Source organism: Podarcis melisellensis (genome assembly GCF_964234715.1).
Source record: "Podarcis melisellensis genome assembly, chromosome: 11".
Taxonomy (NCBI): Eukaryota; Metazoa; Chordata; class Lepidosauria; order Squamata; family Lacertidae; genus Podarcis; species Podarcis melisellensis.
In genome coordinates, this window is record NC_138543.1 from 53,623,638 (window position 1) to 53,641,114 (window position 17,477).

The following is a 17,477-nucleotide window of genomic DNA, read 5'->3' on the forward strand; positions in this document are numbered from 1 at the left end:
AGAGAAGACTCCCTGGGAAAGACCCTGATGTTGAGAAAGATGGAGGGCACAAGGAGAAGGGAATGACAGAGGACGAGATGGTTGGACAGTGTTCTCGAAGCTACCAGCATGAGTTTGAGCAAACTGTGGGAGGCAGTAGAAGACAGGAGTGCCTGACGTGCTCTGGTCCATGGGGTCACGAAGAGTCGGACACGACTAAATGACTAAATAACAACCAGACATCCCCAGATTTCTAAGTTGCCAACTCACATTTTTTCTAAACCAAAACTGGAAGGATGCCATTTTAACTACAAATTGGAGCCTTTAACAACAACAAAAAAAGAGCATGTGTAACTAAAAATTATTTTAGGAGAAGCCTCTTGTGGGGGGATGATTAACTCTGCAGCAGCTCTCCGAAGAGAGCATCACGACTAACGCTCCACACAGTGCCAACACATGAAATATAAATCCAAAATGTCTAGAGGGCACCAGCTTGGGGAAGCCTGCTGTGAAATGAACACTGACTGATCAACAACAACAACAACCTTAATAATCTCAGCACATATGATATTGTTAATGCATGAAGTGCCCTTGTATCGCCAGAGGTCTATTCTGGCTGGCTTCCAGGGTTTTGAGGAATGCACATCTCCCCAGGGAAGTGTGTTTGTGTGAGCGCACACATTTTCGAGGAAAGGTATATATACAATGTCAGCACATTTGCCTTTTATTTATGTGCCGTTTATCCTGAGCATTGAGATTTTTCACCGTTTGTTTTGCACAACGTATAGGCGTCTCCAACTGATGCCCAATCCTACTACAGGCTGCGTCATTTCCCACACAAAGACTTGCACTCACAGCACCTTACAATACAATAGTACCTCTGGTTAAGAACTAAATTCTTTCCAGAGGTCTGTTCTTAACCTGAAACTGTTCTTAACGTAAGGTACCACTTTAGCTAATGGGGCCTCCCGCTGCTGCTGCGGTGCAATTTCTGTTCTCATCCTGAAGTAAAGTTCTTAATCTGAGGTACTACTGCCGGGTTAGCGGAGTCTGTAACCTGAAGCGTTTGCAACCTGAAGCGTTTGTAACCCAAGGTACCACTGCACAGTTGTACTTTAAAACCCAGAAGCGAGTGTTCCGGTTTGCGAACGTTATTTGGAACCCAAACATCCGATGTGGCTTCCAATTGGCTGCAGGAGCTTCCTGCAGCCAATCAGAAGCCGCACCTTGGTTTCTGAACGTTTTGGAACGGATTCTGCTCCAAACGGATTCCAGAACGGATTCTGTTCCAAATGGATTCCAGAACGGATTCCGTTCGACTTCCGAGGTACGACTGTACACGCAAGACAGGGCGAACTACAGCTCAGTGGCTGGACTGTCTGCTTTGCATGCAAACGGTTTCAGGTTCGACCCCCAACAAGAAGCAGGTGTATGGAAAAGACCCGGGAGAGATGCTGCCACGGAGAGCAAGATGGACGCACCTTTGACCTGCTGTAAATGCACAGGAACTTGCCTTACACCAAGTCAGGCCACTGGTCTATCTATAGCTCAGTACTGTCTAGACTGACCAGAGCATCTCTCCTGGGTTTTAGTCAGGCGACATTCTCAGCCCTACGTGGAGGCGTCAGGGATCAAACCTGGAACCTCTTGCATGCAAAGTATTTGTTCTACCACTGCCCCACGTGGAAAAGTCACAGGAAGACAGCTATGTTTCTAAGAACAGCCTGCAGCAAGAGCAATTGGTTCAAAAGGAAGTATCTCGGTTCTAATCTGTGCAATGATCTACTCCAGCTTTCCCCAACCTGGTGCCCTCCAGATCTTTGGGACTGCTACTCCCATCAGGATGATCCCCAAACAAGGTAAGAATCTCTATCTGATATTTGATGGAGAGTGGCTGGGGAAACCCAGCCAGATGGGCGGAGTATAAATAATTTATTATTATTATTATTATTATTATTATTATTATTATTATTATTATTATTATTTGCAGCCAACCAGCATCCTCTGAGACTCTGAGAAAAAGACTGTGGCTTGCACCTGGAAGGCATGTTTGATGCAAAGTCAGGAAAACTATCAGCTACCTTTCAGGCAGTATAACTACCGGACAGAACTCTCTGCAGAGCAGACAGCATGAGTGCTTGTTTGCTGTTCAGCCAAGGGCAACGTAACTAAACTGATCAGATTGCATGATGCAAGCTTTACCCTTGGGACCCAAAGTACAAAATCCTGCAAGAGCATTTGCATATCCAGATGGCAGGTACTGCTGCAACTTACAGAGAACTTTTAAAAAGACGAAAGGTGTTTCTCAGCCTTCCTCCCCTACAAAGCAAGGTTGGGAATCAGAAAAATAAAATGGGACAGGACTTTCCTGGACTGTATCCCTACAAACTGCAGGTGCTGGTTTTAGTTTTCTCTCTCTCTCTCCCCGTGGAAGAATTCAACAACACACTACTGTCTGAACCACTGAAAGGCAGCTCCAAATACTGAATATCCCCATGATAAGGACATGCACTAACTTCAATGGTGGGTGGCTGTTGGCATCTGTCTGTCTTGAGACACAAAGCAGTGTTCCCCCAGGGGTGAAGTCAAACCGCCACATTAGCATAGTGACCTCTCTGGGGCGTGGACCTGCGCAGTGTGCCTGGAGGTCTTGGGCTGCGCAGACAACAAGAACACACACACACACGGCCTCGCTGATGTGGTCCAAAGGAAAGCAGAGCAATGCGTTTGGCACCAGCCTGGCTGCGGGAGTTGCCGGAAAGAGGCGTACAACGCACCAACCAACTGTCTTAGGGACTCCACTCTAGACTTGGGTAGGATTTACTCTAGGGTTGGACGATGTCAGGTTTTCAACACTGCGTTGTATCACCAGCCAAACATCACGATCTGGCGATACATTACAGAGTTGATAGGGAAGAACAAACCAGGCAAAGCTTCCCGGATTTCGGTAATCACCTGGGTGATGGGCCATTAGGAGAACAAAGGAAGTGGGCAGGGCTCCTTTTCCAACTCTTAAAAGAGTTTGAGAGGGTCAGAATTTGCCATGATGTGACCTAGAGGGCTGAAGGCTGGAACGCCAGAGATCAATACAACTTAGCAGTTTGAAAGCACGTCAAAGTGCAAGTAGATAAATAGGTACCACTCCGGCAGGAAGGTAAACGGTATTTCCGTGCACTGCTCTGGTTCGCCAGAGGCGGCTTAGTCATGCTGGCCACATGACCCGGAAGCTGTACACCAGCTCCTTCGGCCAGTAAAGTGAGATGAGCTCCGCAACCCCAGAGTCGTCCGTGACTGGACTTAACGGTCAGGGGTCCCTTACAACTTTCCAAGGAATACAGAGAAGTAAATCACAAACTAAACACTTCTGAATGTGGTTTACAAAAATTCATTAACAGTAATGTACAAAAATTCAACGTCTTCTAATTCTTAAAGTCTTAAATGATATTTACAATGCCAAAATAATAACATACACAACTCAATACAGTGGTACCTCAGTTTTCAAACGTAATTCTTTCCGGAAGACTGTTCGAGTTCCGAAACGTTTGAAAACCGAAAACTCAAAAGGGAAATCTCAATATGGAAGCCACGTTTCCGGTTTGTCTTCTGAGGTGCGTTTGAAAACCAAAGCATTTACTTCCAGGTTTACGACGTTTGAGTTCCAAAATGTTCATCAACGGAGACATTCGAAAACCGAGGTACCACTGCATTGAGTTGTGTATGTCATTATTATTTCGGCATTGTAAAAAAACCCATCCAAATATTCTTGCAGTAAGTCCAAGACAATAACTATATGTATACTTGTTGCTGGTGCAATTCCAACAGAACTCCAACAACATGATAACCAGATTTCAATCTGTTTTGTGAATCTTCTTCTGGTCAGCCCGAAAAGGAACTATGCAATTCAATGCTCAACCAAATAGGTCAGCTCCAACCTTAAAAAGAGGCACATTGCTCTTTTTGGGAGAAGCAAGACCCTCTTGGAGTGTTAATGATGTGAACCCATCCATCGTAGGCTCAGGTTGTATATATGTGTAAACCATATATGATAAAGACACCACAGTCTCCACTCTGCCTCATTGCCAAAAGGAAATACGAATCCTGGGTATGCGCCTGGAACCCCTGGAATTTCGGGAGACTGAGGTGGCATGCAACACTAGGTAAAGAACCAAAAAGAGTCAGCAGGGCAACATGTGTGCACAAAAGTGTGAGAGAAGCTTATCTCGCTACAGAAATGAATTGTTTTTGCCACTGTTTTTGCCACTCGATTGGGAACCACCCAGAGTGGCTGGGGAAACTCAGCCAGATCATCACCAGCATCATCATCAAACCTTTATTGGCATCACTTATAAACATTCAGAATAAACAGGCCAATGCGATCTCGTCGCCATTTCAACAGTACAGTCATTTGCCAAAGGGAAGAAGAGGCGAGCAAACTCAGCCAGATGGGCAGGGTATAAATAATAAATTATTATTATTATTATTCATTTAAAGCACCCGACGTCACCCAAAATATCCAACTATAGTTTAAGGATGCTGGGGACTGTAAAGAATAAACTACAGTTCCCAGGATTCTTGGGGGGGGGGGAATGAGCCCTAAATGCACACAGACCAAAGACAAAGAGCAGCCATGTAACTCAGGAAGGCTTTGTTTAGCAGGGCAAGATCCTGACAGGCTGACGTAACCATGCTGAAGTCATCGGAGTAGCTGTGGATTTAGCGCTGATTGCACCATCATAACCAGGATCAGAAATCCCTTCCTCTGGGGGAATCCTCAAGGGGCTACTATGGCAATTCAAGAGCCGTTTGATGCCAAGTGAGCCAGACCACGGATTCAGCAACACCCAAACGAAAGGATACTGAACTTACCTGCTATTCTTTGACTGGTCTTACAAAAATGGCAAGATTCAATTTTGCATTCTACACAGCAATGGTGTATCTTGCACGCGTAGGCCAGAGTTTGCTGCAACGTACCGATCCAAGGCGACATAAATTAACTGAACCTGTTAAATCCTTTAAAAATCCAATCGGGATGTTTCAAGCAACACACTGCTTGAGGGGCACTTACAGACAACACAACAGATATTTCAACTTGGGACAAAGGGAAACCATTACATATCGTAATGGATACTGCCTCGTTAAGGTATTAATCTGACTTGCAAACCTTTCAGGTCTTCTCAGAGATGGAACGTACTGAGTAATGGGCAAAAGAGGCACAAAAGGATGGTTGGGAACACGGGAGGCAGCGTTCATTTCAATATATAAGGTTCTTCTTTTATCCCAAGTTTAAATATCTAATTGCGTTCACACAAGGACCCGTGACGCCACACAGGTGGCACTGTGGGTTAAACCACAGAGTCTAGGACTTGCCGATCAGAAGGTCGGCGGTTCGAATCCCCGCGACAGGGTGAGCTCCCGTTGCTCGGTCCCTGCTCCTTCCAACCTAGCAGTTCGAAAGCACGTCAAAGTGCAAGTAGATAAATAGGTACCACTCCGGCAGGAAGGTAAACGGCATTTCCGTGTGCTGCTCTGGTTCGCCAGAAGTGGCTTAGTCATGTTGGCCACATGACCCAGAAGCTGTACGCCGGCTCCCTCGGCCAATAAAGCGAGATGAGTGCCGCAACCCAAGAGTCGGCTACGACTGGACCTAATGCTCAGGGGTCCCTTTACCTTTACCTTTAAGGACCCATGAAGAATAGGAAGAATGTACACCAGAGTTTCCCAACCTTCAGCCCTTCAGATGATGACAGGAGGGAGTCTGACAATACCTGGAAATGCATCCAGTGGAGGAAGGAAAACATATTTTCTTCAGAAATATTGGTGTTGGAACAGTGCATCCCATCATCAGCACCATCTATCGCCACTAATGCAACAGGACTCCCTCCCCCACCAGCACCCTCCCCAAATTTGCTCCAGAAGGTGGCTGTTGTTGGGGAACCCCTGGAACATAGCTGTGGAGTAGGAAATATCTGGTTTTCGCCTATATGGAACTTGCCGAACTGACTGGGAGACTCAGACCAGAGAGAAGATACGGTGGAAGACGACTGGAAGAAGTTTAAAGAATATTTGGAAAAATATGTTAATATTTAAATCTTAGAATAGCTCTGGAAGTGGATATAGGCTGCAGGATTAGAAGTAGAGGATAGTGTATTTTAAAATAGTATTATTTGTAAGTGATAAAATGTGAAGATTTTTATGGTAAAACTAAGCGTGATTAAAAAAAATGGCTAGAAATTATTATATATGTAAATTGATAAAGATGAGGTAGAATGAAAATGAGATGGGGGACACTTGGGGAAGCTCACCTAAAATGTTTAGAAAAGAATAAGGATAAGACAAGAATTAGTTTGTATTGTTTGTTTTTCTGTTTGTCTTGTTTAGTTGTGTTATAAAATGAATAAAAATGTTTGGGGGGAAAGGAAATATCTGGTTTTCAACATGTTCTATCACCAGCTAAACATCACACTAGACTGATATATCATGATGTCTGAAACAAGGGTGGAGCTATGGAGAGGAATTGACTAGTTTCACGGTTTCCCCCACATCCTAATTTTTTTACATAGCACACACACCACACACCACGATTCATGATATATTTCCAGGTCAACAATTATGAAATTGATATGGACTTCTAACCGATTTTGGATGATATTTCACCCAGCCCCACTGGGGGGAATAGAGAAAGAAGGTTCCATTCTGCAAGCAGGAATTCCTCGCGCGATGAAATGTTCACTTAGCACTCCAGTAGATACCACTCACTGGTTTTCCCCATATGCAAATCAGCACTGATTTATCCGTTGATTCAGCCAAGGCTTATTGGCACAGTTGGCCAAGATTTCTGCGAATGTGAGAATGCCACTGCAAGAAGTGTGGGCTAGCAAGGGGAATGTGTGACCCGACTCCACTGAAAAGTGTCGGCTTGGAGGAGACATCTGTTAGCTCTGCAATGCCTATATTTCACATATCAAAGTTGCAACCCCCCTCCCGGCCCGGTGGTGCAGTCAACAAGCTGTGAGATCTCTAGAATGCGCATGGCACAAGTGTGTGATATGAAAACGGGTGGAGGGGACCAACACAGGACATTTCCCCCATTCCCCAGAGAGAGAAGAGTTTTTGGCTGATGCTGCCAGCACTGCATCACCACAAATAAACCACTCTGTCATTCTCGGATGAAAGACAATATAGAAATGTAATAAAATCATTAAATAAAGCAGGGGTCAGCAAACCTTTTCAGTAGGGGGCCAGTCCACTGTCCCTCAGACCTTGTGGGGGGCCGGACTATATTTTGGCAGTGGAAAAAGAACGAATTCCTATGCCCCACAAATAACCCAGGGATGCATTTTAAATAAAAGCACACATTATACTCCTGTAAAAACACCAGGCAGGCCCCACAAATAACCCAGAGATGCATTTTAAATAAAAGGATACATTCTACTCATGTAAAAACAGGCTGATTCACGGACCGGCCGCGGGCCCGATTTAGAAGGTGATCGGGCCAGATCCGTCCCCAAGCCTTTGTTTGCCTACCCATGAAATAAACAAACTACAGTGGTGCCCTGCAAGACGAATGCCTTGCAAGACGAAAAACTCGCTAGACGAAAGAGTTTTCCGTTTTTGAGGTGCTTCGCAAAACGAATTTCCCTATGGGCTTGCTTCGCAAGACGAAAACGTCTTGCGAGTTTTTTCCCTCCCCCCTTTTTTTAAGCCGCTAAGCCGCTAATAGCGCTAAGCCGCTAATGGCCGTGCTTCGCAAGATGAAAAAACCGCTAGATGAAGAGACTCGCGGAACGAATTATTTTCGTCTTGTGAGGCACCACTGTATAGGATCCAGGCCCAATTTCCTCCCATTGAAAGGTGGGGGCCAGCTCTGTCGTCTTTTTGGCGCCTACTTAAAACCTTCCCTCTTCCTAGGTGCCTTTACAGGGCAAAGCTTTCCAGGTCTGTATCCGCATTGCAATAGTTTTAAGGATGTTTTTGTTTTAGCACTTGTTTGCTACCCTGGGCTGCTTTGGGAGTAAAAGCGGGATTAAAAATAAAATGAAAATAATAGACAGGATTTCAGTGGTCAAACATATGACTCTTCTGCAGGAGGTCCCTGGAGCATCACCAGTTAAAAAGGGCCAGGTATATCTGGTTAAAGCTATGGTTTTCCCAGTAGTGATTTATGGAAAGAAGGCTGATCGCCGAAGAATTGATGCTTTTGAATTATGGTGCTGGAGGAGACTCTTAAGAGTCCCATGGACTGCAAGAAGATCAAACCCATCCATTCTTAGGGAAACAAGCCCTGAGTGCTCACTGGAAGGACAGATCCTGAAGCTGTGCTCTTGAAGCTAGCAGCATGAGTTTGACCAAACTGCGGGAGTCAGTGGAAAACAGGAGTGCCTGGCGTGCTCTGGTCCATGGAGCTACGAAGAGTCAGACACAACTAAACAACAACAACAACCATGGTACTGTATAGATTAGGTGTAAGATGCCGAATATCTTATGATCACTCCTCCGCAGGGACCTGATGACAGATGCAAATTCCCCTCTATTCTTCCTAATCACTGTTAAGTGTCACCTTAAGTACTGACCTCACCTACTGTTAAAAGTTTGCCGGGCTCTCATAGCCAGAATTTGCTAACCAGCACTAAAAGACAGCTTCAAACCAGGGTTAGGCCTACCTAACCATGGTTGGTGATGCCAATACAATGATTAACCATCTTTAAACCCATGTGTGAGAGTTTTTTTGGGGGGATTTGCAAGCTAAAAGGTCTACTTTGAACTCAAAGGTCTGCTTTGAAGAGCAAGCCCCAGTATGGCCTACCATGACTTCACAAACATGCTGGTTTCCGGGAAGAAAATCACAGGTGTTTTGCTCTTCCCCGGTTTTCTTAGGTCAGTGTAATATACTCGTTTGGCTTGATGTGTCATCCGAACCTGGGATTGTGGCTGAGGTCTCACCTCCTTTACCATGGCTGTAATCAGAAGACAAGCCTTGGCTACGTACCCTATTATGATTATATCCTATTGCCAAAATGCAGCAGTTTGCTCTAGAAATTGCAAACACAGTGCTCTGTGCCACCCCAAAGATTTGCTAATCACACACAATCCCACTGCACAAGGATTCATAAAGCAAATTCTTCCTGCGCGTACTGCAAAGGCACACTAGATAAACCATTGCATTTCACATAGGACAAAATTACTTTTCTGTACAAGTTTCTAGCTCTCATTGAGAGAAAGTGCCCTTTGAATGAGAAAAGGGGAAACGGTTTGCTCCTAAAATACAGTACACGCTAGTGTATCCGGGCTCTAAGCATTTTTCTTAGCAGAGCGCCAAATTCCCCATCTACAAGAACTTGGATTTAAAGAACAGCAGTTTGCGTTTCTGATTCAGAAGCCCACCATTCAAATCCGGCTGCCCACCAGACCTCTGAGAAGCAGCCGTCAAGATATCGGACATTTCGGCGCCCGATTTCACAAACCTGACACCACATCAAGGTGAGCATCCTCTTAAATACAGCAGATAAAAAGCAGAGACAGCTCTTTGCAGAGCTGCTGGTGATTTTGCTAAATGCAAAGATGTGTTTCCCCTGAAGGAAGCTGGAGGAAGGGAAGGACCGTGGCAGAAAGAGAGAGAGAGAGAGAGAGAGAGAGAGCCTTGCTCTCTGATCTAGCTGCTCCCCCCGCAATCTGTTCTTCCCCTCAACACTGCAGCATAAACTCATGTACAGAAAGCTATTACGTGGCACAGGCTAGGAGCAAGAGCCCCCACCCCACTCAACCTTCCGCTTTCTGGTCTTTGGAAGCATTTATCCTTCCCCATAACTAAGAATGGCAGGAATGATCACCTAGGAGTCACACCTTGTTACTAGATTGATGAGTTAAGGGCAGCAGGTACAAAAATCACCCCGAAGCACCAGAATAAAAACCACTGCAGGAAAAATATATTATATATATATTTTAAAAATGGACCGCACCCATAACACGCCTGAAAGCTGATCCAGCCTAGGATCGCTCCCCAATATCCATGCAGAGAGGATGGATCTTAAGGCTCTATGCTCACATGCCTGGGATAACCACAGCTGGATTCAATGGGACAATGCAGGACATGTCACCAATGGCAAAGCACCTTAGCCTGCTCTATGATAGTACCACGAAATGATGCTCTGGGCTGTTCTGTTCTTATCTATCGCTCAAACCCCTTTCCTTCTCCCTTGGCTACAAGGCAGGGTGAGATTAAAAACGATATCAGGGATTTCGGAATGGAGCTGTTCTTGCCACGCCAAGAATTAACACTCAAATGAGGCCACCGGCTTCCATGCAAACTAAATCTAATTATTTTAATGGAAATCGGCTAGATTTTTCGATATATGGAAAAGGAATCCAGCTAGGATATGCCCCAAATCACACTGTCACCCAACAGAGCGTTGTGTAGAACTGCACACTGCCTGAACATAATGTGCTGCCTGCCTGCACGCACACACACACACACACACACACACACACACAAAGGATACCCTTTGGCTCACTTAAAACCCCAGAACATTGAAAATCCGGATAATCTAAGATCTAGATTTTAATAACACGGCAAACCTGAGTATCTATCAACGCATGACATTTTAAAAAAACCACGGGTGCTTGGACCGTGCGTTAGGCTCTTCCTTTCCCTAATGAAATCTTGAAACATTCCAGATTTAACCGAAATTGCATGAACCCCACCACCTCTCAGACAGAGAGAAACAATCCAAGCCCTTCGGTGTGTGTGGAAGTGGAATCGGACAGAAAAATCTCTGTAAAGTAGCAAGGGCCATTGGGCAGCTGAAAAGGATTACAATAGCCTCTGAACAATTAATCCTGTATTACGGAGGAGGGAGGGAGGGAGAGAGGAAGATGACCTCAAGATACATCATCAATGGAGGAGGGTTATGATTCTGGAGGACTTTTTAACACAGGAAATCCTGGAGAGATCACAAATCTTCCATTCCACCTCCTCCCCACCCAACAAAATACCCCCCAAAAAAGACATACGCAGTTGCATAATATACGCTCAAATAAAATTACACACACGCTTTCAAGGGTTTACAGGAGATGGGGGTATTAAATAGAGAGTGGGGGAGTCTGAATCCTTTTACTACACGCCTGTGAAAATTTACAACTACGAGTAACATCCATTCTCTTCCTCTCCCCGCCCAAATTCTGGCAAGGGAGCCTATCTGTGCGTCTCGGGAGAGATCATGCCGGAATGATGCATTTCATAAAAGGGCTGAGATAAATGCCACCAGGCCCGGGCTGCAAATCAAATAAAAAAAAGACTTTCCCTGCCATAAACTGCATTGGTTGGAAACGGAGAGGTGGGGGGGGGGGAGAGAAAGCGGGTGGGGGTGGGGGGAGCCGAGATGAAGGGGGAGGGAGGAGAAAAGAGGGAGGGGGAATTGAAGTCTAGACAACATGCAATCGACACGCACATATCCACGCAGAAGGGGGGTGGGGAGAAAATCACATGGGACCAATTTGGGGGGGGGGAGGAGAAAAGAAAGCAAAATAAACTCCGTTCCAGTTTTGGCCTATGCAGACGCAGCAGAAGAGGAAGCTGGGGGAAGAGAGCAGCCAGCTCTTCCTATTTTGATCCGAAGCAGAGATTCCCTCCTCCCCGCCGCAAAAACGCAGGAACACCTTGCAACTTGGTCCCCGGGTTGCAAAACAAAGGGGAGCCCCGCCTCGCCCCCCCCCCCGCCTGAGTTACGAGGGTGTCACGCAGCCGCCACAACAACAGGGGAGAGACCACGAGCGCCCTTCGCCTTCTCTCCCCGGGGGAAAGCCACAACAGGGCTCCACCGCCATCACCTGCGCGCGATCCAATGCGTAAAAACGCGTTTGGATCCAATGCGTAAAAAGGAGGATTCCCTCCTCGTCCCTTTTATTGCAACGCCTCCAGGCTTGGGGAGGAATTGTGGTGTGTCGGGCGCGTACGCATGGATATATATCAGCACCAGTCATTTGCTGGCAATCGAGGCGCAGCACGGATGCCCACAAAAGGACCCTGGCGCGCGCATTCACACAGCCCTACAGATAACCCCATAGCAGCCCAAACCCACAACAGCGCCGGATGATGATTACCTTTCTGGAGAGCCAAGGCTGGGCTGGAGAGGAGGAAGAGGGAGCCTCTGGGTGGATTCCGAGGGAGGAAGGAAAGGGGAAGGGGGGTCAGATTCCTTCTTGGAGGTGCATGAGTCCCGACTGGGAAGAGCTTGGGAAGGTGGAGGCAGGAGGAGGGCTTATTTTCGCTCTTATTTTTCCAGGCTGTCCAACGACACAGAAACCGGGCTCCTGTGACACAGGCTAAGAGAATGCAGGAATGTGACGTTCCCAACTCCTCCCAACGAGCCACGTGCATAGACTTTAAAAAAGAAAGGGACGCGCTAAGCTTCCTGGGAAATGTAGTTCCTCTTCGAGGGGAGGAGAGATGGAGATGGAGGAATAGTATTTTGGACGTGCGCGATCGGACGCACCTGGGAGAATCTTTTTTCCCTCCAGGCGCTGCGATTGGATTGCGCAGCGCCGGATTTAAATGGGGTCCTTTATATGTCCAGCTGTCCTTTGTCAACAACAAATTGTCGCTGTGTTTTTTGTGTTGAATATATGCTAGATGGTAATTTATGGACTTTATAGGTATCTAAAAGCATTTGCACATAACAAAATATGCAGAATGTAGGCACCCTATATATAGAAATGAGCAAACCAGTGATATTTTAGGGAGCAGGCGGGGCCCAATGTTTACATCATAGGAGCCTACACAACGCAAAACACTGTTGCTGTATGTAGGTTTTATTTTATTTGTTTTTATCTTATATTCTGGAAATGTACATCCAGTTTTCCCCCTTAATTTTTTTGGGGGGCCCCAAGAGAGTGGGGCCCTAAGCTATAGCTTGTTTACCTTATACATAAATCCGGCACTGCGATTGCGTCTCGTTGCTTAAAGGCACCCAAGCCTCTAGTATGTCCTGATCTCTCGGGGCCATGTCCTTAGAAAGGATAATGAGAAAAGAGGGGCGATAACACAGGAGCCTATCTTAAAGGGCATTTTGAGGATGTGGGGCAGTGGGAAGAGTGAGAAAATAGTGGTTTGCCTTGTGGGGAGAAGGAAGAAGCAATGCAAAGCGCCCTGAAAAAAGAAGAGTACAAGTGAAATTAATGGACAATGCAGAATTAGATAAGATAAGATGACAGGAAGGATTCGAAACCTGCGGGACCAGAGATTCTTGGAGGACAGGAGTAAATATTTGAATTATTTGAAAAGCAATTGTAATAAACAGATTACGTTAGTAGGATTGCAAGAAGTTTTGAAAGGCGGACTATGCAAAATATTGCAGAGAAGACTGAAGAGAGTTATTAGTTAAGGATAATTAAAAGTAATAGAGAAATTAAGAAATGTAGACTAAGTGATAAAGACTGAAAGATCTTCAGATGCGGTTGATGGAAGTCTAAAACACTGTACAGTGGTACCTCGGGTTAAGTATTTAATTCGTCCTGGAGGTCTGTTCTTAACCTGAAACTGTTCTTAACCTGAAACACCACTTTAGCTAATGGGGCCTCCTGCTACCGCTGCACGATTTCTGTTCTCATCCTGAAGCAAAGTTCTTAACCTGAGGTAATATTTCTGGGTTAGCGGAGTCTGTAACCTGAAGCGTATGTAACCCGAGGTACCACTGTATAAGATATGAAAATATGTTAATATATATAATTTTATGGCCACATGGATTCTTGTGATTGCAGGGAGGAGAGTTTCTTTGCCAACAGAAGTGCATCTAGAATTAACCCTCAGAGCACCACCCTCAGAAGGCAGGCCAGAAATGAGAACGCATTTAGTTTTCCTGAAGTAATTTTGCAGACGAGGCAGCAGACCGGGGTAGGCTGTGGAACTGCCGATTTGTTCGCAAAGGACCAGATGCAAACGAAAAGAGGACAAAGATCTAAGTGCCCCCTGTTATAGTTGTGTAGGAGATACCTGCTGAAATTTCTCCATCTATGCAGCTATTAAAGGTGCAGGAGTCCTGTCTACGTTTGCATCTTGCTGGCCTGGCCTGTTGTGAGACCAAGACTAATATGCTATATCAAACAGTTTAACCCAATGCACTCAGAAGTCGGTCCCACTGGGCTCAGTGAGGCTTACTTCTCAGTAAAAAAACTACAGGACTGCAGCCTGAAGGCATTATTACATTTTCACAGCTGCTAATACTTTTTGTTTGTTATTTATACATCTCTTTCCCACACCCCACGCATAGCTGTCAACCGTCCCTTATTTGGTGGGAAACTCCCTTATCCTAGCGCCGTGTCCCGCTGCTGTCCCTTATTGATGATGTCCCTTAAATTTTCCGGGTTTCAAAGGAAGCAGCTCCTCTCTCTCCCTCCCTCCCTCCCTGCCAGCCAGGGAGGAGGGAGGCTCCAACTGTGTTGCTTGGCTGGGTTGCTCACCCAATAAGGAGTCTAAGAATGATTGGGGGGGCGGGGAGCTTGCATGCCTAGTGCCCATCAAAGTGGCCGTGTTGCCTGGGGACTTGCCTTTGCTCAGCGCTTCCCAGCAGAGAGATGACAGTGGTTTTCCTTGCTGCATCCCCTTTGCCGGGTTGCTGCGCTGTGGGAACCACCGATTGAGGCTTCGTTTGGCTGCTGGCTGGGCTTTCTGCTTTTGGCTCGGAGGTGCTCAGAAGTTGAACATATCTGTGTCCGAAAAATCCCTTATTTTGGCTGCTAATCCCTTATTTTTGAGGTTGCTGATCCCTTATTTTCAAATCTGTAAGTTGACAGCTATGACCCCACCCCACTTTCCCTCTAATCATGGTCCCACAGCAAGTTGCAAAAATACCACAAATAAGGTAAGTACAGTTTACATTCCTATAATAAAGGAAAACCACAAAAAACAAAGCATGACAAAGCAACAAAACAGCAGCAGACAGGGGAAGAGAAAACATCCAGTCATCCGAAGTCCTAGACCAGCCTCTCTCAATCTAAGGCCATTAGGATGTTTTTGACTACAACTCCCATCAGCCTCAGCCAGCTCAGGCTAGCTGAGGCTGATGGGGGTTGTAGTCCAAAACAGCCAGAGGCTGGCCAAGGTAAAGAGATTTGTCCTAAGCTGTATAGTGGAAACAGGTTTGACATTTCACTCCACTGAGCTTCCTCCAGGGCGACCAGAAAGAGACCAGAGTCGGCTCAAAGATGAAAGAAGCTGGAAGTATTTATCAAAGCACGGAAAAGATGCTGGCATTTTGAAATATACTCAGAGTCGAGAATGGATTTCATGCTCTTTATTCAGCTCATAGTGGTGAGGAGGGAATGAAAGTCCCCTCAAAGTATCTGCTTTATATACATTATTTACACAATGGGCTGCATGTGATTGGCTAATTCCGGAATTCTCCTGTAGGCCAATCAGGTTGTGGATTCACTTCTATCTGGAGCTGGATTGGGTGGCTCCTGCCGACCAGTCGTACTGCTGCATTGTTCTAGGACCAATCAGACTGCTGCATTCTGAATCCTATTGTTCTAGGACCAATCAGACTGCTGCATTCTGAATCCTATTGTTCTAGGACCAATCAGACTGCTGCAGTTTGGATCCTATTCAACTCAGTACATAACACATTTGTAAACAGTGAATGAATTTCCCCCCAAACCTCAGTCTTTATATACATTATTTGCACAATGGGTCTCATGTGATTGGCTGACTCTGCTTCCCTCCTGGGGCCTGATTGGGCTGCTCCAGCTGGCCAATCAGGTTGTTGCCTTCTATGATCCTTCCTGCCTATTGTTCTAGGATCCGAGCTCAGTACATAACACATCTACTCAGAAATAAGTCCCATTGAATTCAACAGAGCTTATTCCCAAATGAGTGGGTTCAAGATTGCAGCCCAACACAATGTTTTCTCAAACTTTGGTACCCAGCTGTTGTTGGACTACAACTCCCATTGTTCCTGACCACTGATCCTGCTAGCTAGGGATGATGGCAGTTGTAGTCCAACAACAGTTGGAGACCCAAGTATACTGGAAATGTAGCAATTTTGATTCGGAGTGACTTTGCTGGTCTTTCTTTTTTAAAGAAAGAAACTTCTGAAACTGTTGGATCCTGCTGTTATTTATTTCAGGCCTCCTCATACACAGCATTTTGTCGGCATGTTGCCATAGCAACCTCACACCTCTGGTGGGTATCAGTACTTGGGGGAAATGCCCTTTTGTTCTGGGTTTTTCCCTTTCAGACCTTTTGCCCAAATTCTAGCATTCCAGACCCACCCACACAAAACAGTTACTTTCCTAACCATGGGGTTGCCAGCTTTTTAACAGGCCCCTGCAGCTGCGTGAAAGCTGATGGCAGGACAATCCTAGGTATAGGAAGCAACAACAAGTTGTTGTTGTTGTTGTTTAGTCATTTAGTCGTGTCCGACTCTTCGTGTCCCCATGGACCAGAGCACGCCAGGCACTCCTGTCTTCCACTGCATCCCGCAGTTTGGTCAAACTCATGCTGGTAGCTTCAAGAACACTTTCCAACCATCTTGTCCTCTGTCGTCTCCTTCTCCTTGCGCCCTCCATCTTTCCCAGCATCAGGGTCTTTTCCAGGGAGTCTTCTCTTCTCATGAGGTGGCCAAAGTACTGGAGCCTCAGCTTCAGGATCTGTCCTTCCAGTGAGCACTCAGGGCTGATTTCCTTCAGAATGGAGAGGTCTGATCTTCTCGCAGTCCATGGGACTCTCATGAGTCTCCTGCAGCACCATAATTCAAAAGCATCAATTCTTCGGCGATCAACCTTCTTTATGGTCCAGCTTTCACTTCCATACATCACTACTGCGAAAACCATAGCTTTTACTATACAGACCTTTGTTGGCAAGGTGATGTCTCTAATTTTTTTTTAAAAAAGTAGAGACAACAAGTTACCCCTATTCTAAACTGGTGCCAGCCGACCCATCGAGCCAAGCAGAGAAAAATCAAACCTTTATAACAAAGTTTAACATAACGCCATCTTTTTGCCACTGTAAGTTCCACATTTGAGCAAACTTTAGAGATTGCATAACCCGCAAGTATCCTGTTATGGCTGCCATGATCTCGTGCGATTTCATGTGGCAATTCCCCACTCCCTGGGGAAAAAGCACTTTTCTTGGAGCTGTGATCTCTGTGTTTGGAGGCGCTGTGTCTGTCCCCCCCCCCAGCACTTTTTAGGGGAGAAAACCATAGTGTGAAATTGCTCGAGAACACAGCAACTGAAATTGCTGCTGAAATATACTCAAAATCGAGTGTGAATGTCATGCTCTTTATTCAGCTCATAGTAGCAATGAATGAATCTTCCCCCAAAATGTCTAGGTATATATACATTATTTAAGGGATGTGGGTGGCGCTGTGGGTTAAACCACCAAGCCTAGGACTTGCTAATCAGAAGGTCGGCAGTTCAAATCCCCGCAACAGGGTGAGCTCCCGTTGCTCGGTCCCAGCTCCTGCCAACCTAGCAGTTCGAAAGCATGTCAAAGTGCAAGTATATAA

At 45.9% G+C, this 17,477-nt stretch overlaps 1 protein-coding gene and 1 long non-coding RNA gene across 4 annotated transcripts in view; both read right to left on the bottom strand.

Moving 5' to 3' along the window:
• The window catches only part of CTIF (cap binding complex dependent translation initiation factor), a 181,361-nt gene extending 169,042 nt beyond the window's left edge, over positions 1 to 12,319 (bottom strand). For all 3 annotated transcript variants that reach the window (XM_081929766.1, XM_081929765.1, XM_081929764.1), the window contains exon 1: positions 12,076 to 12,319. The gene's annotated coding sequence lies outside the window, so the exon portion shown is untranslated. The remainder of the gene's footprint in view (positions 1 to 12,075) is intronic.
• LOC309380231 overlaps positions 1 to 17,477 on the bottom strand; it is a 290,294-nt gene that overhangs the window by 176,379 nt on the left and 96,438 nt on the right. The window lies entirely within an intron of this gene.